This window comes from Lissotriton vulgaris, chromosome 1_1 (assembly GCF_964263255.1).
Source record: "Lissotriton vulgaris chromosome 1_1, aLisVul1.2, whole genome shotgun sequence".
Classification (NCBI taxonomy): domain Eukaryota; kingdom Metazoa; phylum Chordata; class Amphibia; order Caudata; family Salamandridae; genus Lissotriton; species Lissotriton vulgaris.
The window spans coordinates 988,458,928-988,482,463 of record NC_141685.1 but is presented as its reverse complement, the minus strand read 5'-3'; positions in this window follow the sequence as shown (position 1 = coordinate 988,482,463).

Genomic DNA, 23,536 nt, shown 5'->3' with positions numbered 1-23,536 from the left:
CCACATTTCTGTGGTGGAGAGTTCTAGAATCTGTGTGGATCCACAAATTTCCTTCCACCCTGCGTTCCCCAATGTCTTCTGAGAAAACTGGTACCCCTCTTGTGTGGGTCAGCCTAGTGCCTGCGACAGAAAATGGCACAAAACGTAACATGGTCACACCTCAATTTCACAGTGAAAAATGATCCTTTTTTGGCAAAGTGCCTAGCTGTAGTTCTTGAACCCTAGCTCTGCCGACACCTAGGGAAACCTAGCAAACCTATACATTTTTTAAAGGTAGACACCCAGGGGAATCCAAGATGGGGTGACTTGGCTGCCTCCCAGCAGGTTCTGTTACCCAGAAACTCTTGCAAACCTAAACAATTGACAATAAAACAAATTTGCACCACATTTCTGTGGTGGAAAGTTCTGGAATCTGCGTGGATCCACAAATTTCCTTCCACCCTGCGTTCCCCAAAGTCTTCCGAGAAAACTGGTACCCCTGTTGTGTAGGTCAGCCTAGTGCCTGCAACAGAAAATGGCGCAAAACGCAACATGGTCATACCTCAATTTCACAGTGAAAAATGACCCTTTTGTGGCAAAGTGGCTAGCTGTAGTTTTTTAACCCTAGCTCTGCCGGCACCTAGGGAAACCTAGCACACCTATACATTTTTGAAAACTAAACACCCAGGGGAATCCAGGATGGGGTGACTTGACTGCCTCCCACCAGGTTCTTTTACCCAGAAACCCTGCAAACCTAAACAATTATCTAAAAAAACACATTTTCACCACATTTCTGTGGTGGAGGGTTCTGGAATCTGCGCGGATCCACAAATTTCCTTCCACCATGCGTTCCCCAATGTCTTCCAAGAAAACTGGTACCCCTCTTGTGTGGGTCAGCCTAGTGCCTGCAACAGAAAATGGCACAAAACGTAACATGGTCACACCTCAATTTCACAGTGAAAAATGATCCTTTTTTGGCAAAGTGCCTAGCTGTAGTTCTTGAACCCTAGCTCTGCCGACACCTAGGGAAACCTAGCAAACCTATACATTTTGTAAAAGTAGACACCCAGGGGAATCCAAGATGGGGTAACTTGACTGCCTCCCAGCAGGTTCTGTTACCCAGAAACCCTTGCAAACCTAAACAATAGACAATAAAACAAATCTGCACCACATGTCTGTGGTGGAAAGTTCTGGAATCTATGTGGATCCACAAATTTCCTTCCACCCTGGGTTCCCCAAAGTCTTCGGAGAAAAATGGTACCCCACCTGTGTGGGTCGGCCTAGTGCCTGCAACAGGAAATGGCACAAAACGCAACATGGTCACACCTCAATTTCGCAGTGAAAAATGACCCTTTTTTGGCAAAGCGCCTAGCTGTAGTTTTTTAACCCTAGCTCTGCCGGCACCTAGGGAAACCTAGCAAACCTATACATTTTTGAAAACTAAACACCCAGGGGAATCCAGGATGGGGTGACTTGACTGCCTCCCACCAGGTTCTTTTACCCAGAAACCCTGCAAACCTAAACAATTGTCTAGCATTCACCTCCTATGATCTGTCACACGGGAGGCTTTCAGGCTGACAGAACAAACCTGAGAACAATTCTCAGCAGATATAAAAAACGCTACCCCTCGCCCAGCATGCTACCTCCAGATGGGCTACTGCTCACAAACACAAAACCGCGTGGGACCACATGAGTACTATAATCAGAATAGCATGGTCCAGGCTTTCTCTTTTACGTATACTTGCTTTGTCAACCAATCTAATTTATTTATATTTTCAGATTGAGCTGCAGTTGCCACGCAGTTCTCTGCCTAATCTAAGGTGCATTGACCAAACATCAGCAGGGTTAGAGACATCCCTACCCTAAGCTGGGATACATTATCAGATGGGTATATGGTTGCCTAATTTTTATATGTTTGTTTGTCTTGATATAACAGTACCTGTTACCACTACTATGTCACTCGTCTGATTTGCAGTGCTTTTTATTCACTTTTCACAAAGAAGCTACAGCTGCGCTTCTAGCATGTTTTTCCGCATTTGAAAATATTGTAAACATGACTATGATTCCCCGCCTATATTTCTCAAGAAGGACTTTCAGAAGCTTTGATGTGTATCACATATATGTGAACCCTTTTTCCTGTACTATTTCTTTTTACTACCTGGTTGGGAATCGAGATCTAGCTAGGGACTCTACACATAGGTGCAACAAACCTCATTTTCCCTAGAGATCACTTTTAAAACCAAGTCCCATATCCCGCTTTGGTGTAGGGTAGGGATATCTTATTTTGTCGGTCCTGAAGAAACACCATGGATCCCTCCTGGACCACTCAGGCAATAAACATGTCGACCTTATGACACACATTATGGGACTATCATGGTTCATAATATCCCACTGACAACACTCACATTCTTGCTTTTAGCCCTGCCAAGGGACTACTGATTAAAACCTAACGGTACCCCTTGGGTAGTTTTAAGACACATCTCACTGTATACAATACCCTACCTCAACATTTCCTCACTCATCATAACGGCAAAAAGAAAAGATCTCTGCCAAAGAGCCCTCTCTCAGGGCTCGTGGAGCATTGCAGTGCTGATCCCACGAAAAGCAAAGCCCTATGATGAAGCATAACACCCATTCGGATGTGTGAGAGCTCTATCTTCCGATAAGGAAGATTTTCCTAAACACAACACAGTCTAATCACGTCTTTCACCTTTCTCTATATGAACAGCTACCCTCCCTTTGAATATATACTTAAGGATAGGAGCATGGGTACTGAACCTTTAATTAATTCCAGTACCTCCGTTTTTTAATGGATTTCTTATCTAGAAATCGCAGACCAGTGACTCCTTAACCATGTGTGAAAGCAATGGAGACTAAGTATGCCTGGTTATTGCTAGAGAGGTTGAGACCTAAACTCATGTCCGTAGAAGAGTCTCATGGCTATTACTTCTGATGAGTGCCTCCAACCAGCCGTTTGCGCAGAACAGCAAAATAAATTGATGCAGCCTAGGTGTGTATCAGGTCATTGTACAATGTGAGCCATGTGTAGGCCATTTCATCAGAGGAATGCCTCTTGAGAGGCATCCCTCTGATCAACCTCAGGAATCATTCCCAGAGCCTTTATCCTGCGAGCTGTGCAGATTGCACATATAGGTCGCCAAGGAATTGCAAAAAGAAGAATCGACTTCACTCCAAGGTCTGGTTTCCCAAACTAGATCAGAAGGTGGAAAAAACCATCGGACAATGCCTTCACTGTCAGACTGCCAACACCTATTAGTCCCCAGTTCCCATCATAACTGAGGACATTGATGTCCGGCCATGGTCTCAACTCAGTGCAGATTTTAGATTGCTTTCTGATATGCGATACTGTTGTGTGTGATTTCATGAGTTACCATTACTGAGAAACCATTTCATCTAAACTGTTTATTGGATATTTTCAGAATAAATGGCATTTACCTTTTCAGATAAACCAATTAATAGAATGTCAGTATGGTTGGAATTGGCTTTTGAATACTAACTTTTTAAGTATAAATGCAATGGTTGTAGGTTTCACTTTCAGAAACAGTTTTGGCTGTGCTTTACTTCCTTTTTTTTTTAAACCGTTTTTATTGCAGAACCAAGTTATACAGCATACATTTATAAAGATCCTGCACTGCTAACTCCCAGTGCCTATTCTTGTTCGTATAGTCTTCGTACACGGCCTGTAAGCCCACATCCCGGAGGTCGGGCGGCGTCAAGCGATGGATCACCATTCTCAACAACCTTTTAACATTTGTATTCTTCAAGCAAGGATTTCTTCAGTCTGCTTTTATTTTTTTTCCCCCTCCCGCCCCGGCCCCCACCTCCCCCCCAACTACTAATCTCCCTATCCCCTTCCCCTACCCACCCGCAAGTGCCCTCATCTACGCCTGTGCTCGCTGTTTGCGTGTGTGTATGAGTACTAACAGGAGTGTGTGATTAACTATGGAAAAGTGTACCTGGTGTGTTTATCGGCGCGTCGGCACCTAAGTCGGAAGGTCCCTCCTCCTCCTCTAGCGTGCTGTCTCACAAGGCCTGCACCAACGTTTCCCACACCACTGCCGCCTCCAATGCCCTGTCATCGGACTTGCGGCGAGCCATCCCGTCCTCGATTTCCAATTCCTCGTTATTTTCCTCTTGGCCAGGATCAGGCCCATATATCTATGAATTTACTTGTGATCCTGCTCTTGGGTGTGTTAGGAAACCAATGCAATACGCTGATAGCCTTGTTGTATTGTAGATCCCTGTCCGTTACTTTGGTTAGTGTCTCGCCAATCTCCCGCCAGTAGTCCCGTAGGTGAGGGCAGTCCCATAGCATATGGCCCAGGTCTGCTCCTGCTGTATTACATCTGGGTGAAAATTGCAAAAAATACATCTGGGGCATGCCGCGTTCTCCACTCCAAAATACTTCAAGATTTTCCCTGGTGTGAGGTAGGCCAGATGGAGGACATAAAAGTGTATCACCTGGAAGCGTGCGTTCCTCGTGCTCTTCCTTGCCCGACTCACTATTTGCGCCCAAGTGGTGTCAGGGATCTCTGTCTGAAGATCTAATTCCCATTTAGCTTTCAGTGTCGTTAAGGGCTGCAAAGTTTCGCGCAGCATTCTAGAGTAAAGGCACGTTACCGCTTTATAAGTACCAGCTGACATCATAGTATATTGGCAAGCCATGGACGTAACAGGCTCCAGAAGCCCTTCCCCCCAGTGCGCCTGCATAGTTCTGGTCAAAGCGGCGTGCATCAAATAGTCCCCCCTCAGAAGGTCAAATCGATCTTGCAAGGTTTGGTATGGGATTAATGCCCCATCTTCGTATAAGTCACCTAGCATTTGCAGCCCCGCATCCTCCCACATCTGTAATCGCGACCAATCGCCGCCGTGAGGGAGCGCCATCACCATCCCCAGCGGTATCTCAGGTGCGTACATGTGCCGCACCCCCGCTCGACGCTGCGATCGGTTCCAGCAGAGCCTAAACGTCTGCTCCTCCAGGGACAAATCTCTGAGGGCGAGCCTCTGCTGTAAGGTGATGTACGCCAAAACATGGCAGGGGTGCCCCCGTCCCTCTTGTGCTTCGGCCCTCGGTACACCCTCGCCACTTCCTGCGTGAAGGTCTGCAATTGAGCCACCAGATAATAAAGCTCAAAATCTGGGACCGCTCGGCCGCCCTCATCCTTTGGTCGGAGCAGCGTAGTTAACGCTATCCTCCGTCTGCCCGTGCCCCAAATAAACGATATTAGTATAGATCTCAGCTGTTGAAAGACAGAACCGGGTATCCACACGGGCAGCGTGCGAAAGTTTTAGAGAAGGCGTGGCAAAGCTATCATTTTCAATAATGAAACGCGTCCCGTTACCGAGAGCGGGAGAGTGGCCCAAAAGGACATGCTGCCCTTCAGTGCTCGGATACAGCGGCCCACATTGCCCTCCAGCATATCCGCAGTCGTGTGGTACACATGTACCCCCAAGTATTTCAGGCAACTAGGGGCCAGATGTAGGTGGCCTTTTACCGGCCGGTAACGGACGATTTCGGCCGTTACCGACCGGTAAATGGGTTTTTGGGGTGTAGGGGGCCAATTTTACCGAATCTGTAAATTGACCGAATCGGTAAATTTACCGATTCGGTAAAATACAGAATCTGTATTTTTACCGATTCGGTAACTTCTAGATGTAGGTGGGACTCTTCTGAGTCCCAAAGGCCTTTCAGATTCGGTATTTTACCAGCCAATCCAATTGGGTGGTAAAATACCGAATCCAGGTGTGCATGCACATGTGTGCATGCACACCTATGCCATGTGACAGACAGACATGCCCTTAGGGCATGTCTGTGTGCCACATGGCACACATGCCTGTATTTGGGGTGCTAGAGGGTGTCAAAGTGACACCCCCTGCACCCTTGCTGGAATCGGTATTTACCAAATCGGTAAATACCGAATCTCAATGATTCGGTATTTACCGATTCTGTAATACCAACATCCCCCCCCCCCTCTATTTTACCGCTTCTTAAATACCGAATCGGTAAAATTCGGTATTTAAGAAGTGGGAAAATAAAATTACCTACATCTAGGCCTAGGTTCCCAATTGAGCAGCGGGCGGGTGGCGGGTCGCATCTCTCCCTGTCGCAGTGGAAATAAACAGGTTTTGGACCAGTTGACTTTCAATCCAGACAACCTACCAAAGAGCCCAAGGAGTCTCTCCGCGCCCTCCAGCGCCTTGCCTGCGTCTTCTAGAAATAGCAGGAGGTCATCTGCATACAGCAAGATAAACTGTGGGCTTCCCCTGTAGACTAGGCCATTGTAATATTGTCCCGTCCTGGCTTCCATCGCAAAGGGCTCTATCGCCAATGCAAACAACAGGGGGGATAGTGAGCACCCCTGCCTAGTACCTCGGCACAACCGATATTGGTGCGAATAGAGGGAGCCCACCCGCACTCGTGCCATCGCCGATGCGTACAGCACTCTCGTCCATCCTATGTCACCGTCCCCAAGGCCAAATCGATGCATGACCCTGTACAGATATTCCCACTCTAAGCTATCGAACGCCTTTTCAATATCGATTGACAGTACTAAAGGCGATCGCGCACTCGGCATTGGGTCCCCCAGCAATCGTACCAGTCGTCGTATATTGATTGTGGTGTTGCGCGCGGGGATAAAACCGGTTTGGTCACTATGGATCAGACCTGACATGTGCTGTAACAGTCTAGTCGCCAGAATAGTACTCAGGGTTTACTGTGCTTTACTTCATGGAACATTATTTCATATTTATATGTTTAACATTGTCAAACAATTACTTAACTGCTGTTAATTTGCTTACTCGCCACCAACCATAAACACAATCCTTCGCTGACCACTCACAACCCCTAAACACCATCAATCCCTGCCTCCTAAAACCTCTCGCCATGCCTAAATGTCATTCATCCCTAAACACAATCCTTCGCTGACCACTCACAACCCCTAAACACCATCAATCCCTGCCTCCTAAAACCTCTCACCAAGCCTAAATTTCATGAATCCCTTAAGTCTAAAAGCCCTTTCTACCCACACAATGCACCATCCCTGAACCATAAAATCACGTATTACCACTAACTCCACCCATTCCTGAACACTAAAAACCCTTTTTTACACATAAACTCCACCCATCCCACACCCCTTAAAACACATCAGCATACCTATATTCCACTCATCTCTAAACCCTAAAAAACCCTCACTGCCTTTGAACACCACCCATCCATGACCCATAAGAATTCCTTAACACCCTAAAATACTCATCCCTGAACCATTAAAACCCCTTTCTACATCTAAACCCCACCCATTCCTGAAACCTTAAAACCCTTCACCACCCTAACTCCACCCAATACTGAACCCTAAAAACGTTACACTCTCCCAGCTGCTACCCATAATTGAACTTTAAAAACCCTCACCAGCCCCAAATATTGCCTATCCATAAACCATAAAACCCCTTAACCCCTTCGCCACAGGACTAATTCCCCCGCTGTGCTGGGGGGCGCGCATGGCGCCGGGGTGCTAGTCACGCAGCACGGTGGCCTGTGCTCATGAAGAGCTGAGCTCGTCATGACCACGCCCGTTTCCATGGAATGCTCAGCACAGCAGGGGAATTATCCCTGCGTGGGCGTTCTGCGGCGTTCATGACGAGCTCAACTCGTCATGAGCACAGCACCACTGTGCGTCATGACGAGCTGAGCTCGTCATGAGCACCCAAGGTGTTAACACTCTTATACTCCACCCATCCCTGAAACCTAAAATATTCTCACACACCTAAACATTACTCATCCATGAACCCTAAAAACCTCTCACCACCCCTACACTGCACCATCTCTGAACCCTAAAAAAACCTTTCTAGGCCCTTTAATCCTGACCTCTAAAAACCCCTTATTACTCTAAGTATTACTCATCCCTGAACCCAAACCATCAAAGTTGTCCTAAACTACACCCAAGTTTTATGTAATTTTGTATTTTTCCATAAAATTATCTCTTCTTTAACCCCTTCGCTGCTAGGTCTTTTCCCCTCCTGTGCTAAGCCTTTTTTTGGCTATTTGGGGTAGTGCGCGCTTAGGACCCTGTAACTTTTTGACCACTTAAGGTATCCAAGCCAATTTTGCGTACTTTTCTTCCAACATCATTGGGATTTGAAAGATACCCAGGGTTTGTGGATTCTTTTGGAGGGGTCCCAGAAATTAAGCAAAATTCAGTAAAAATTGAGTTTTTTTTCATAAAAATGGGACAAACGGGGTGCAAATGAAAGCCTCTGGGTTTTTCCCTGCAAATGTTATCAAAAAAGGGGTTGTGGGGCTGAAATCACAATTTTCCCAGCTTTTAGGGAATGACAGTCTTTTGTCAGAGAACCAACATTTTTCACACAGTTTTGGGACATAGCCTATTTTTGCTATTTTGAGTGCTTTCAACCTCCTTCCAGTTAATGGTAAAAATGAGTATGAAAGCAATAATGGATCTTGGAAAGCTATACATTTCAGAAAAGTAGACAAAATTCTGAATTCAGAAAGGGGTTATTTGTCTAAGTCCATGAAGGTTTCTTTATAGAACCTAACAGTTAAATTAAGGAAAAATTAAAAATAGTTGAAAAAGCAGCCTTTTGTGTTAACGTTTTCACCTGTAACTTCTCGTACTTATGACTGCTCTTTGAAAGCAATATACCGTTACATCCGCTGGACCTTCCTGGTTGTGGGGATATATAGGACTTGTAGGTTCACCAAGAACCCCACGAACCCAGAGTCAAAAACTATGCAGCAACTTGCAATGGTATTTTATTATGTTCTGGGTATAGTGCAATTATTCTTGGAAAATGTATACATGGAAAAATCTGTATGAAAGACACCTATGTATTTCTGAAGTGGGTACAAATTATAGAGTTTAGAAACAGTACATATTGGCACATTTTCAAAATTGGGAGCACTCATACTAGCATGAGAATTATTGGTCATTTTTCAAACTGACCTCTTTTTTACACAATGTTTTTCGTTTGAAAGGGAGAAATGCATGAAAACTCAATAGGTAATAACAGTTGATGTACAAATCTGAATTACCCTAAGTCTCCAGATAAAAACGGAACCTCACTTGTGTGGGTCGGCCTTGTGCCCGTGAGAGGAAAACGGCGCAAAACGCAACGTGGTCACACCTCATCCTCGCAGTGAAAAATGACCCTTTTTTAGCAGATTGCCTAGCTGTCGTTTTTGTACCCTAGCTTTGCCGGCACCTAGGGAAACCTAGCAAACCTATACATTTTTGAAAAGTAGACACCCTGGGGAACCCAGGATGTGGTGACTTGACTGCCTCCCATCAGGTTATGTTACCCAGAATCCCTTGCATACCTAAACAATTGTAAAAAAATATATACATTTTTCCTACATTTCTGTGGTGAAAAGTTCTGGAATCTGCGTGGATCCACAAATTTTCACCCATCCTTCGTTCCTCAAAGTCTTCTGAGAATAATGGTACCTCACTTGTGTGGGTTGGCCTACTCCCTGCCACAGAAAACGGTGCAAAACGCAACGTGGTCGCACCTCATTTTCGCAGTGAAAAAGACACTTGTTTTGCAAAGTGCCTAGCTGTAGTTTTTGAACATTAGCTCTGCCGGCACCTAGGGAAACCTAGCAAACCTATATATTTTTGAAATGTAGACAACAAGGGAAATCCAGGATGGGGTGACTTGACTGCCTCCCACCAGGTTCTGTTACCCAGAATCCCTTGCAAACCTACAAAAATTGACAAAAAAAACACATTTTCTCAACATTTCTGTGGCGGAAAGTTCTGGAATCTGCGTGGATCCGAAAATGTCCTTCCACCCTGGGTTCCGCAAAGTCCTCCGAGAAAACTGGTACCCCTCTTGTGTGGGTCAGCCTAGTGCCTGCGACAGAAAATGGCGTAAAACGCAACATGGTCATACCTCAATTTCACAGTGAAAAAATGACCCTTTTTTGACAAAGTGGCTAGCTGTTTTTGAACCCTAGCTCTGCCGGCACCTAGGGAAACCTAGCAAACCTATACATTTTTGAAAAACAAACACCCAGGGGAATCCAGGATGGGGTGACGTGACTGCCTCCCACCAAGTTCTGTTACCCATAAACCTTGCAAACCTAAACAAATTGACTAAAAAAACACATTCTCACCACATTTCTGTGGTGTAGAGTTATGGAATCTGCGTGGATCCACACATTTCCTTCCACCCTGCGTTCCCCAAAGTCTTCCTAGAAAAATTGTAGACTACTTGTGTGGGTCGGCCTAGTGCATACGACAGGAAACGGCGCAAAACGCAATGTGGTCACCCCTCAACTTCGCAGTGAAAGTGACTCTTTTTTGGCAAAGTGCCTAGCTGTAGTTTTTGAACCCTAGCTCTGCCGACACCAAGGGAAACCTAGCAAACATATACATTTTTGAGAAGTAGACACCCAGGGGAATCCAGGATGGGATGACTTGACTGCCTCCCACCAGGTTCTGTTACACAGAATCCTTTGCGAACCTAAACAATTGACAAAAAAACACATTTTCTCAACATTTCTGTGGCGGAAAGTTCTGGAATCTGTGTGGATCCAAAAATGTCCTTCCACCCTGTGTTCCGCAAAGTCCTCCGAGAAAAACTGGCACTCGACTTATGTGGGTCGGCCTAGTGCCTGCGACAGGAAATGGCACAAAACACAACGTGGTCACCCCTCATTTTCGACGTGAAAAATGATCCTTTTTTGGCAAAGTGCCTAGCTGTAGTTTTTGAACCCTAGCTCTGCCGACACCTGGGGAAACCTAGCAAACCTATACATTTTTGAAAAGTAGACACCCGGGGGAATTCAAGATGGGGTGACTTGACTGCCTCCCACCAGGTTCTGTTACCCAGAAACCCTTGCAAACCTAAACAATTGAGAAAAAAAAAATTTCACCATATTTCTGTGGTGGAAAGTTCTGGAATCTACGTGGATCCACAAATTTCCTTCCACTCTGCGTTCCCCAAAGTCTTCCAAGAAAATGGTACCCCACTTGTGTGGGTCGGCCTAGTGCCTGCGAGAGGAAACGGCACAAAAAGCAACGTGGTCACACCTCAATTTCGCAGTGAAAAATTACCTTTTTTTGGCAAAGTGCCTAGCTGTAGTTTATTAACCCTAGCTCTGCCGGCACTAGGGAAACCCAGCAAACCTATACATTTTTGAAAACTAAACACCCAGGGGAATCCAGGATGGGGTGACTTGACTGCCTCCCACCAGGTTCTTTTACCCAGAAACCCTGCAAACCTAAACAATTGTCTAAAAAAACACATTTTCACCACATTTCTGTGGTGGAGAGTTCTAGAATCTGTGTGGATCCACAAATTTCCTTCCACCCTGCGTTCCCCAATGTCTTCTGAGAAAACTGGTACCCCTCTTGTGTGGGTCAGCCTAGTGCCTGCGACAGAAAATGGCACAAAACGTAACATGGTCACACCTCAATTTCACAGTGAAAAATGATCCTTTTTTGGCAAAGTGCCTAGCTGTAGTTCTTGAACCCTAGCTCTGCCGACACCTAGGGAAACCTAGCAAACCTATACATTTTTTAAAGGTAGACACCCAGGGGAATCCAAGATGGGGTGACTTGGCTGCCTCCCAGCAGGTTCTGTTACCCAGAAACTCTTGCAAACCTAAACAATTGACAATAAAACAAATTTGCACCACATTTCTGTGGTGGAAAGTTCTGGAATCTGCGTGGATCCACAAATTTCCTTCCACCCTGCGTTCCCCAAAGTCTTCCGAGAAAACTGGTACCCCTGTTGTGTAGGTCAGCCTAGTGCCTGCAACAGAAAATGGCGCAAAACGCAACATGGTCATACCTCAATTTCACAGTGAAAAATGACCCTTTTTTGGCAAAGTGGCTAGCTGTAGTTTTTTAACCCTAGCTCTGCCGGCACCTAGGGAAACCTAGCACACCTATACATTTTTGAAAACTAAACACCCAGGGGAATCCAGGATGGGGTGACTTGACTGCCTCCCACCAGGTTCTTTTACCCAGAAACCCTGCAAACCTAAACAATTATCTAAAAAAACACATTTTCACCACATTTCTGTGGTGGAGGGTTCTGGAATCTGCGCGGATCCACAAATTTCCTTCCACCATGCGTTCCCCAATGTCTTCCAAGAAAACTGGTACCCCTCTTGTGTGGGTCAGCCTAGTGCCTGCAACAGAAAATGGCACAAAACGTAACATGGTCACACCTCAATTTCACAGTGAAAAATGATCCTTTTTTGGCAAAGTGCCTAGCTGTAGTTCTTGAACCCTAGCTCTGCCGACACCTAGGGAAACCTAGCAAACCTATACATTTTGTAAAAGTAGACACCCAGGGGAATCCAAGATGGGGTAACTTGACTGCCTCCCAGCAGGTTCTGTTACCCAGAAACCCTTGCAAACCTAAACAATAGACAATAAAACAAATCTGCACCACATGTCTGTGGTGGAAAGTTCTGGAATCTATGTGGATCCACAAATTTCCTTCCACCCTGGGTTCCCCAAAGTCTTCGGAGAAAAATGGTACCCCACCTGTGTGGGTCGGCCTAGTGCCTGCAACAGGAAATGGCACAAAACGCAACATGGTCACACCTCAATTTCGCAGTGAAAAATGACCCTTTTTTGGCAAAGCGCCTAGCTGTAGTTTTTTAACCCTAGCTCTGCCGGCACCTAGGGAAACCTAGCAAACCTATACATTTTTGAAAACTAAACACCCAGGGGAATCCAGGATGGGGTGACTTGACTGCCTCCCACCAGGTTCTTTTACCCAGAAACCCTGCAAACCTAAACAATTGTCTAGCATTCACCTCCTATGATCTGTCACACGGGAGGCTTTCAGGCTGACAGAACAAACCTGAGAACAATTCTCAGCAGATATAAAAAACGCTACCCCTCGCCCAGCATGCTACCTCCAGATGGGCTACTGCTCACAAACACAAAACCGCGTGGGACCACATGAGTACTATAATCAGAATAGCATGGTCCAGGCTTTCTCTTTTACGTATACTTGCTTTGTCAACCAATCTAATTTATTTATATTTTCAGATTGAGCTGCAGTTGCCACGCAGTTCTCTGCCTAATCTAAGGTGCATTGACCAAACATCAGCAGGGTTAGAGACATCCCTACCCTAAGCTGGGATACATTATCAGATGGGTATATGGTTGCCTAATTTTTATATGTTTGTTTGTCTTGATATAACAGTACCTGTTACCACTACTATGTCACTCGTCTGATTTGCAGTGCTTTTTATTCACTTTTCACAAAGAAGCTACAGCTGCGCTTCTAGCATGTTTTTCCGCATTTGAAAATATTGTAAACATGACTATGATTCCCCGCCTATATTTCTCAAGAAGGACTTTCAGAAGCTTTGATGTGTATCACATATATGTGAACCCTTTTTCCTGTACTATTTCTTTTTACTACCTGGTTGGGAATCGAGATCTAGCTAGGGACTCTACACATAGGTGCAACAAACCTCATTTTCCCTAGAGATCACTTTTAAAACCAAGTCCCATATCCCGCTTTGGTGTAGGGTAGGGATATCTTATTTTGTCGGTCCTGAAGAAACACCATGGATCCCTCCTGGACCACTCAGGCAATAAACATGTCGACCTTATGACACACATTATGGGACTATCATGGTTCATAATATCCCACTGACAACACTCACATTCTTGCTTTTAGCCCTGCCAAGGGACTACTGATTAAAACCTAACGGTACCCCTTGGGTAGTTTTAAGACACATCTCACTGTATACAATACCCTACCTCAACATTTCCTCACTCATCATAACGGCAAAAAGAAAAGATCTCTGCCAAAGAGCCCTCTCTCAGGGCTCGTGGAGCATTGCAGTGCTGATCCCACGAAAAGCAAAGCCCTATGATGAAGCATAACACCCATTCGGATGTGTGAGAGCTCTATCTTCCGATAAGGAAGATTTTCCTAAACACAACACAGTCTAACCACGTCTTTCACCTTTCTCTATATGAACAGCTACCCTCCCTTTGAATATATACTTAAGGATAGGAGCATGGGTACTGAACCTTTAATTAATTCCAGTACCTCCGTTTTTGAATGGATTTCTTATCTAGAAATCCCAGACCAGTGACTCCTTAACCATGTGTGAAAGCAATGGAGACTAAGTATGCCTGGTTATTGCTAGAGAGGTTGAGACCTAAACTCATGTCCGTAGAAGAGTCTCATGGCTATTACTTCTGATGAGTGCCTCCAACCAGCCGTTTGCGCAGAACAGCAAAATAAATTGATGCAGCCTAGGTGTGTATCAGGTCATTGTACAATGTGAGCCATGTGTAGGCCATTTCATCAGAGGAATGCCTCTTGAGAGGCATCCCTCTGATCAACCTCAGGAATCATTCCCAGAGCCTTTATCCTGCGAGCTGTGCAGATTGCACATATAGGTCGCCAAGGAATTGCAAAAAGAAGAATCGACTTCACTCCAAGGTCTGGTTTCCCAAACTAGATCAGAAGGTGGAAAAAACCATCGGACAATGCCTTCACTGTCAGACTGCCAACACCTATTAGTCCCCAGTTCCCATCATAACTGAGGACATTGATGTCCGGCCATGGTCTCAACTCAGTGCAGATTTTAGATTGCTTTCTGATATGCGATACTGTTGTGTGTGATTTCATGAGTTACCATTACTGAGAAACCATTTCATCTAAACTGTTTATTGGATATTTTCAGAATAAATGGCATTTACCTTTTCAGATAAACCAATTAATAGAATGTCAGTATGGTTGGAATTGGCTTTTGAATACTAACTTTTTAAGTATAAATGCAATGGTTGTAGGTTTCACTTTCAGAAACAGTTTTGGCTGTGCTTTACTTCCTTTTTTTTTTAAACCGTTTTTATTGCAGAACCAAGTTATAGAGCATACATTTTTAAAGATCCTGCACTGCTAACTCCCAGTGCCTATTCTTGTTCGTATAGTCTTCGTACACGGCCTGTAAGCCCACATCCCGGAGGTCGGGCGGCGTCAAGCGATGGATCACCATTCTCAACAACCTTTTAACATTTGTATTCTTCAAGCAAGAATTTCTTCAGTCTGCTTTTATTTTTTTTCCCCCTCCCGCCCCGGCCCCCACCTCCCCCCCAACTACTAATCTCCCTATCCCCCTCCCCTACCCACCCGCAAGTGCCCCCATCTATGCCTGTGCTCGCTGTTTGCGTGTGTGTATGAGTACTAACAGGAGTGTGTGATTAACTATGGAAAAGTGTACCTGGTGTGTTTATCGGCGCGTCGGCACCTAAGTCGGAAGGTCCCTCCTCTTCCTCTAGCGTGCTGTCTCGCAAGGCCTGCACCAACGTTTCCCACGCCACTGCCGCCTCCAATGCCCTGTCATCAGACTTGCGGCGAGCCATCCCTTCCTCGATTTCCAATTCCTCGTTATTTTCCTCTTGGCCAGGATCAGGTCCATATCTATGAATTTACTTGTGATCCTGCTCTTGGGTGTGTGAGGAAACCAATGCAATACGCTGATAGCCTTGTTGTATTGTAGATCCCTGTCCGTTACTTTGGTTAGTGTCTCGCCAATCTCCCGCCAGTAGTCCCGTAGGTGAGGGCAGTCCCATAGCATATGGCCCAGGTCTGCTCCTGCTGTATTACATCTGGGTGAAAATTGCAAAAAACACATCTGGGGCATGCCGCGTTCTCCACTCCAAAATACTTCAAGATTTTCCCTGGTGTGAGGTAGGCCAGATGGAGGACATAAAAGTGTATCACCTGGAAGCGTGCGTTCCTCGTGCTCTTCCTTGCCCGACTCACTATTTGCGCCCAAGTGGTGTCAGGGATCTCTGTCTGAAGATCTAATTCCCATTTAGCTTTCAGTGTCGTTAAGGGCTGCAAAGTTTCGCGCAGCATTCTAGAGTAAAGGCACGTTACCGCTTTATAAGTACCAGCTGACATCATAGTATATTGGCAAGCCATGGACGTAACAGGCTCCAGAAGCCCTTCCCCCCAGTGCGCTTGCATAGTTCTGGTCACAGCGGCGTGCATCAAATAGTCCCCCCTCAGAACGTCAAATCGATCTTGCAAGGTTTGGTATGGGATTAATGCCCCATCTTCGTATAAGTCACCTAGCATTTGCAGCCCCGCATCCTCCCACATCTGTAATCGCGACCAATCGCCGCCGTGAGGGAGCGCCATCACCATCCCCAGCGGTATCTCAGGTGCGTACATGTGCCGCACCCCCGCTCGACGCTGCGATCGGTTCCAGCAGAGCCTAAACGTCTGCTCCTCCAGGGACAAATCTCTGAGGGCGAGCCTCTGCTGTAAGGTGATGTACGCCAAAACATGGCAGGGGTGCCCCCGTCCCTCTTGTGCTCCGGCCCTCGGTACACCCTCGCCACTTCCTGCGTGAAGGTCTGCAATTGAGCCACCAGATAATAAAGCTCAAAATCTGGGACCGCTCGGCCGCCCTCATCCTTTGGTCGGAGCAGTGTAGTTAACGCTATCCTCCGTCTGCCCGTGCCCCAAATAAACGATATTAGTATAGATCTCAGCTGTTGAAAGACAGAACCGGGTATCCACACGGGCAGCGTGCGAAAGTAGTAGAGAAGGCGTGGCAAAGCTATCATTTTCAATAATGAAACGCGTCCCGTTACCGAGAGCGGGAGAGTGGCCCAAAAGGACATGCTGCCCTTCAGTGCTCGGATACAGCGGCCCACATTGCCCTCCAGCATATCCGCAGTTGTGTGGTAAATGGGTTTTTGGGGTGTAGGGGGCCAATTTTACCAAATCTGTAAATTGACCGAATCGGTAAATTTACCGATTCGGTAAAATACAGAATCTGTATTTTTACCGATTCGGTAACTTCTAGATGTAGGTGGGACTCTTCTGAGTCCCAAAGGCCTTTCAGATTCGGTATTTTACCAGCCAATCCAATTGGGTGGTAAAATACCGAATCCAGGTGTGCATGCACATGTGTGCATGCACACCTATGCCATGTGACAGACAGACATGCCCTTAGGGCATGTCTGTGTGCCACATGGCACACATGCCTGTATTTGGGGTGCTAGAGGGTGTCAAAGTGACACCCCCTGCACCCTTGCTGGAATCGGTATTTACCATATCGGTAAATACCGAATCTCAATGATTCGGTGTTTACCGATTCTGTAATACCTACATCCCCCCCCCCTCTATTTTACCACTTCTTAAATACCGAATCGGTAAAATTCGGTATTTAAGAAGTGGGAAAATAAAATTACCTACATCTAGGCCTAGGTTCCCAATTGAGCAGCGGGCGGGTGGCGGGTCGCATCTCTCCCTGTCGCAGTGGAAATAAACAGGTTTGGACCAGTTGACTTTCAATCCAGACAACCTACCAAAGAGCCCAAGGAGTCTCTCCGCGCCCTCCAGCGCCTTGCCTGCGTCTTCTAGAAATAGCAGGAGGTCATCTGCATACAGCGAGATAAACTGTGGGCTTCCCCTGTAGACTAGGCTATTGTAATATTGTCCCGTCCTGGCTTCCATCGCAAAGGGCTCTATCGCCAATGCAAACAACAGGGGGGATAGTGAGCACCCCTGCCTAGTACCTCGGCACACCCGATATTGGTGCGAATAGAGGGAGCCCACCCGCACTCGTGCCATCGCCGATGCGTACAGCACTCTCGTCCATCCTATGTAACCGTCCCCAAGGCCAAATCGATGCATGACCCTGTACAGATATTCCCACTCTAAGCTATCGAACGCCTTTTCAATATCGATTGACAGTACTAAAGGCGATCGCGCACTCGGCATTGGGTCCCCCAGCAATCGTACCAGTCGTCGTATATTGATTGTGGTGTTGCGCCCGGGGATAAAACCGGTTTGGTCACTATGGATCAGACCTGATATGTGCTGTAACAGTCTAGTCGCCAGAATAGTACTCAGGATTTACTGTGCTTTACTTCATGGAACATTATTTCATATTTATATGTTTTACATCGTCAAACAATTACTTAACTGCTGTTAATTTGCTTACTCACCACCAACCATAAACACAATCCTTCGCGGACCAGTCACAACCCCTAAACACCATCAATCCCTGCCTCCTAAAACCTCTCGCCATGCCTAAATGTCATTCATCCATAAACACAATCCTTCGCTGACCACTCACAACCCCTAAACACCATCAATCCCTGCCTCCTAAAACCTCTCACCAAGCCTAAATTTCATGAATCCCTTAAGTCTAAAAGCCCTTTCTACCCACACAATGCACCATCCCTGAACCATAAAATCACGTATTACCACTAACTCCACCCATTCCTGAACACTAAAAACCCTTTTTTACACATAAACTCCACCCATCCCACACCCCTTAAAACACATCAGCATACCTATATTCCACTCATCTCTAAACCCTAAAAAACCCTCACTGCCTTTGAACACCACCCATCCATGACCCATAAGAATTCCTTAACACCCTAAAATACTCATCCCTGAACCATTAAAACCCCTTTCTACATCTAAACTCCACCCATTCCTGAAACCTTAAAACCCTTCACCACCCTAACTCCACCCAATACTAAACCCTAAAAACGTTACACTCTCCCAGCTGCTACCCATAATTGAACTTTAAAAACCCTCACCAGCCCCAAATATTGCCTATCCATAAACCATAAAACCCCTTAACCCCTTCGCCACAGGACTAATTCCCCCGCTGTGCTGGGGGGCGCGCATGGCGCCGGGGTGCTAGTCACGCAGCACGGTGGCCTGTGCTCATGACGAGCTGAGCTCGTCATGACCACGCCCGTTTTTATGGAATGCTCAGCACAGCAGGGGAATTATCCCTGCGTGGGCGTTCCGCGGCGTTCATGACAAGCTCACCTATACATTTTTGAAAAAAAAACACCCCGGGAAATCCAGGATGGGGTGACGTGACTGCCTCTCACCAAGTTCTGTTACCCATAAACCCTTGCAAACCTAAAAAAATTGACTAAAAAAACACATTCTCACCACATTTCTGTGGTGGAGAGTTCTGGAATCTGCGCGGATCTACACATTTCCTTCCACCCTGCGTTCCCCAAAGTCTTCCTAGAAAAATTTCAGACTACTTGTGTGGGTCGGCCTAGTGCATACGACAGGAAACAGCAAAAAACGCAATGTGGTCACCCCTCACTTTCGCAGTAAAAAACTGACCCTTTTTTGGCAAAGTGCCTAGCTGTAGTTTTTGAACCCTAGCTCTGCCGGCACCTAGGGAAACCTAGCAAACCTATACATTTTTGAGAAGTAGACACGCAGGGGAATCCAAGATGCGGAGACTTGACTGCCTCCCACCAGGTTCTGTTACCCAGAAACCCTTGGGAACCTAAACAATTGACTAAAAAAACACATATTCACCACATTTCTGTAGTGGAAAGTTCTGGAATCTGCGTGAATCCACAAATTTCCTTCCACCCTGCGTTCCTCAAAGTCTTCAGAGAAAAATGGTAGCCCACTTTTGTGGGTCGGCCTAGTGCCTGCGACAGGAAACGGTGCAAAATGCACTGTGGTCACACCTCAATTTCACAGTGAAAAATGACCCGTTTTTTGGCAAAGTGCCTAGCTGAAGTTTTTGAACCCTAGCTCTGCCGGCACCTAGGGAAACCTAGCAAACCTATACATTTTTGAGAAGTAGACACGCAGGGAAATCCAGTATGGGGTGACATGCCTGCCTCCCACCAGGTTCTGTTACCCAGAAACCCTGCAAACCTAAACAATTGACTAAAAAAACACATTTTCACCACATTTCTATGGTGGAGAGTTCTGGAATCTGCGTGGATCCACAAATTTCCTTCCACCCTGCGTTCCCCAAAGTCTTCCGAGAAAACTGGTACCCCTGTTGTGTAGGTCAGCCTAGTGCCTGCAACAGAAAATGGCGCAAAACGCAACATGGTCATACCTATATTTCACAGTGAAAAATGACCCTTTTTTGGCAAAGTGGCTAGCTGTAGTTTTTGAACCCTAGCTCTGCCGGCACCTAGGGAAACCTAGCAAACCTATACATTTTTGAAAACGAAACACCCAGGGGAATCCAGGATGGGGTGACTTGACTGCCTCCCACCAGGTTCTTTTACCCAGAAACCCTGCAAACCTAAACAATTATCTAAAAAAACACATTTTCACCACATTTCTGTGGTGGAGGGTTCTGGAATCTGCGCGGATCCACAAATTTCCTTCCACCATGCGTTCCCCAATGTCTTCTAAGAAAACTGGTATCCCTCTTGTGTGGGTCAACCTAGTGCCTGCAACAGAAAATGGCACAAAACGTAACATGGTCACACCTCAATTTCACAGTGAAAAATGATCCTTTTTTGGCAAAGTGCCTAGCTGTAGTTCTTAAACCCTAGCTCTGCCGACACCTAGGGAAACCTAGCAAACCTATACATTTTTTAAAAGTAGACACCCAGGGGAATCCAAGATGGGGTAACTTGACTGCCTCCCAGCAGGTTCTGTTACCCAGAAACCCTTGCAAACCTAAACAATAGACAATAAAACAAATTTGCACCACATTTCTGTGGTGGAAAGTTCTGGAATCTATGTGGATCCACAAATTTCCTTCCACCCTGGGTTCCCCCAAAGTCTTCGGAGAAAAATGGTACCCCACCTGTGTGGGTCGGCCTAGTGCCTGCAACAGGAAATGGCACAAAACGCAACATGGTCACACCTCAATTTCGCAGTGAAAAATTACCCTTTTTTGGCAAAGCGCCTAGCTGTACTTTTTTAACCCTAGCTCTGCCGGCACCTAGGGAAACCTAGCAAACCTATACATTTTTGAAAACTAAACACCCAGGGGAATCCAGGATGGGGTGACTTGACTGCCTCCCACCAGGTTCTTTTACCCAGAAACCCTGCAAACCTAAACAATTGTCTAAAAAACACATTTTCACCACATTTCTGTGGTGGAGGGTTCTGGAATCTGCGTGGATCCACAAATTTCCTTCCACCATGCGTTCCCGAATGTCTTCCAAGAAAACTGGTACCCCTCTTGTGTGGGTCAGCCTAGTGCCTGCGACAGAAAATGGCACAAAACGTAACATGGTCACACCTCAATTTCACAGTGAAAAATGATCCTTTTTTGGCAAAGTGCCTAGCTGTAGTTCTTGAACCCTAGCTCTGCCGACACCTAGGGAAACCTAGCAAACCTATACATTTTTTAAAAGTAGACACCCAGGGGAATCCAAGATGGGGTAACTTGACTGCCTCCCAGCAGGTTCTGTTACCCAGAAACCCTTGCAAACCTAAACAATTGACAATAAAACAAATTTGCACCACATTTCTGTGGTGGAAAGTTCTGGAATCTATGTGGATCCACAAATTTCCTTCCACCCTGGGTTCCCCAAAGTCTTCCGAGAAAAATGGTACCCCGCCTGTGTGGGTCGGCCTAGTGCCTGCAACAGGAAATGGCACAAAACGCAACATGGTCACACCTCAATTTCGCAGTGAAAAATTACCCTTTTTTGGCAAAGCGCCTAGCTGTACTTTTTTAACCCTAGCTCTGCCGGCACCTAGGGAAACCTAGCAAACCTATACATTTTTGAAAACTAAACACCCAGGGGAATCCAGGATGGGGTGACTTGACTGCCTCCCACCAGGTTCTTTTACCCAGAAACCCTGCAAACCTAAACAATTGTCTAAAAAACACATTTTCACCACATTTCTGTGGTGGAGGGTTCTGGAATCTGCGTGGATCCACAAATTTCCTTCCACCATGCGTTCCCGAATGTCTTCCAAGAAAACTGGTACCCCTCTTGTGTGGGTCAGCCTAGTGCCTGCGACAGAAAATGGCACAAAACGTAACATGGTCACACCTCAATTTCACAGTGAAAAATGATCCTTTTTTGGCAAAGTGCCTAGCTGTAGTTCTTGAACCCTAGCTCTGCCGACACCTAGGGAAACCTAGCAAACCTATACATTTTTTAAAAGTAGACACCCAGTGGAATCCAAGATGGGGTAACTTGACTGCCTCCCAGCAGGTTCTGTTACCCAGAAACCCTTGCAAACCTAAACAATTGACAATAAAACAAATTTGCACCACATTTCTGTGGTGGAAAGTTCTGGAATCTATGTGGATCCACAAATTTCCTTCCACCCTGGGTTCCCCAAAGTCTTCCGAGAAAAATGGTACCCCACCTGTGTGGGTCGGCCTAGTGCCTGCAACAGGAAATGGCACAAAACGCAACATGGTCACACCTCAATTTCGCAGTGAAAAAAGACCCTTTTTTGGCAAAGTGCCTAGCTGTAGTTTTTTAATCCTAGCTCTGCCGGCACCTAGGGAAACCTAGCAAACCTATACATTTTTGAAAACTAAACACCCAGGGGAATCCAGGATGGGGTGACTTGACTGCCTCCCACCAGGTTCTTTTACCCAGAAACCCTGCAAACCTAAACAATTGTCTAAAAAACACATTTTCACCACATTTCTGTGGTGGAGGGTTCTGGAATCTGCGTGGATCCACAAATTTCCTTCCACCATGCGTTCCCGAATGTCTTCCAAGAAAACTGGTACCCCTCTTGTGTGGGTCAGCCTAGTGCCTGCGACAGAAAATGGCACAAAACTTAACATGGTCACACCTCAATTTCACAGTGAAAAATGATCCTTTTTTGGCAAAGTGCCTAGCTGTAGTTCTTGAACCCTAGCTCTGCCGACACCTAGGGAAACCTAGCAAACCTATACATTTTTTAAAAGTAGACACCCAGGGGAATCCAAGATGGGGTAACTTGACTGCCTCCCAGCAGGTTCTGTTACCCAGAAACCCTTGCAAACCTAAACAATTGACAATAAAACAAATTTGCACCACATTTCTGTGGTGGAAAGTTCTGGAATCTATGTGGATCCACAAATTTCCTTCCACCCTGGGTTCCCCAAAGTCTTCCGAGAAAAATGGTACCCCACCTGTGTGGGTCGGCCTAGTGCCTGCAACAGGAAATGGCACAAAACGCAACATGGTCACACCTCAATTTCGCAGTGAAAAAAGACCCTTTTTTGGCAAAGTGCCTAGCTGTAGTTTTTTAATCCTAGCTCTGCCGGCACCTAGGGAAACCTAGCAAACCTATACATTTTTGAAAACTAAACACCCAGGGGAATCCAGGATGGGGTGACTTGACTGCCTCCCACCAGGTTATTTTACCCAGAAACCCTGCAAACCTAAACAATTGTCTAAAAAAACACATTTTCACCACATTTCTGTGGTGGAGGGTTCTGGAATCTGCGTGGATCCACAAATTTCCTTCCACCATGCGTTCCCCAATGTCTTGCAAGAAAACTGGTACCCCTCTTGTGTGGGTCAGCCTAGTGCCTGCGACAGAAAATGGCACAAAACGTAACATGGTCACACCTCAATTTCACAGTGAAAAATGATCCTTTTTTGGCAAAGTGCCTAGCTGTAGTTCTTGAACCCTAGCTCTGCCGACACCTAGGGAAACCTAGCAAACCTATACATTTTTTAAAAGTAGACACCCAGGGGAATCCAAGATGGGGTAACTTGACTGCCTCCCAGCAGGTTCTGTTACCCAGAAACCCTTGCAAACCTAAACAATTGACAATAAAACAAATTTGCACCACATTTCT